This window comes from Sinocyclocheilus anshuiensis, unplaced genomic scaffold (genome assembly GCF_001515605.1).
Source record: "Sinocyclocheilus anshuiensis isolate Anshui unplaced genomic scaffold, SAMN03320099.WGS_v1.1 scaffold770, whole genome shotgun sequence".
Lineage (NCBI taxonomy): Eukaryota > Metazoa > Chordata > Actinopteri > Cypriniformes > Cyprinidae > Sinocyclocheilus > Sinocyclocheilus anshuiensis.
Genome location: NW_015544161.1, coordinates 4,463 through 6,522, shown reverse-complemented (window position 1 = coordinate 6,522; position 2,060 = coordinate 4,463).

The window sequence follows — 2,060 nt, the reverse complement described above, 5'->3', positions numbered from 1 at the left end:
CACACACACACACACACACACACATATATATATATATATATATATATATAATTTATGTAATCTTATAAACTGGTTGAACTCCACAGGTTGTTTCGATTTCGATTTACTCCTGCTCAAGTGACTCAAGGATTTTTTCTTACTTGTACAACTATAAGCTTGATTGAACCAATTTATGTTGTCATTAGCGCAGTCATGAAGACATATCTTGTTATTAAAAGACTGTGCGAATGATTTATGCCCTGTGGGTGGTAAAATCCTACCAGTAATTGAGGAGAGAAGTCTCTTTTCGAACCAAATGAAGATGAGTGGGAGGAGAAGACATGCTGGCCCTTCCTCGACTGAAGTCATATTTCACAAAGCTGCCTTTCTAAAAGCCACAGAGCCACACAATATGTCATGATTTAAACACTGTTCTGTTAATGGGATGAGGATCTATTAAAGTCATTGTGACATATGTTAATTGCAGGACTACTTCATTTAACAGCTACCCTCAGCTATTAGCTCTGGCTTTTTCATGTAAATCTGTGTGAGTCATTGAAATTACGAATTTATATCACACATTATTTTAATGCTATTGATCAGGCAAGCTCTCATCCTTGACTTCAAATGCGGCCCTCTGCTGGAAGTGCAGGAAATATATTCAAATATGCTGGTTGTAAATAAACACCTTGGCTAAACAACATAATCTTTCAATAGCAGCTGTACTGCATAAATCTATGAAGAAGATTTACATATAAATCAAAGTTTAGTGTTTACCATGAATATTACTTTAATCTTTCTTTGCAGATATCAAAACTGGTCACTTATTACTTATGCTCAGCCAGATCCATCTCTCCTGCTAGCATCAAGTTTACAGTATAACTGAGACAAATCATATTTCAGATCAGCCTATTGCACATGAAACCTCTCAAGCCCTTAAGACCAACTCATTGATGCATTGAACTGAGAAGATTGTATATCTATAAGATCAGTTTAAGATTGAATGATACATTTTTAATTACCCAAGAGGACCCACACCACACAGATGTGTACAGTGACAACACTACTTTAACCCTCTGGGACAAGCCTACTTTTATTGTTAATGATGACGCTACTCAGACATGAAGTGAATTCAAGAGGTCTCTGCAGTAAAAGGTATGATATGCCGAATTGTTTTTTAATGCACTTTGAAGTAATGTTTACAGGATGAACATTTTGTTTATTCAGGATCATTCAAACTGTTTGTCCTATAGTGTCACGGGTTTATTTTATTTTATATTCCAACCAACCCATTTGTCCTATATAGGATTGTGGGTTTATTATTTTTTAAGTCCAATATTTGTAACACCATATTATTTGTAATAATCTTTGTAACACCAAAGATTTAAATATAAGCATAATATTATGTGGCATTAATGAACTACTTACAATTTAAAAACAAAATATGATAAAATGCTTAACTTGTTATAATGTCTAGAAATTAAGTATAAATAATTAAATACAAATATGCAAATGTGTCACAAATTTCAAAATAATATATAAAAAATAAAATAAAAATACTTCATATTTCAAATGTGATAATGTGATAATAACAGGAATGGTGCTTTGAAGGTAGTTAAAAATCACACAAGGTTAATGCACTTAAGGAAAAATTAATACATAACATTTGAACATTAACAATTAGGGGATACTTTGTTTTTGTAAACAGCAAAGCACAGGAAATATTCTCAAATTTCAACCCCAGTTAAGTGGTTTTCTACCCATTGTTGCCCTTTTGTCCTGTATTTGAGCAGATTCCCCTCTCTACTGATGCCATCAGCATTTTAATTGAGTATTGTTTTTTTTTTTCTTCACATACCCGCACAGAATATACCAACCAGCAGCTGTATACGGCCCATCTGAACATGTACATCCAGATCACATGACAATATTCACTGGTGATATGGGAGTAGAGGATGAATCAAGAGGAGATAATGAGGCCTGGTCTCTCCCACACAGGAAAAGAGAGACCTCTACAGGGATTCATCTTCAAAGAATGGGTATGTGATCTCATTTACACACTCACACACACACACACACAC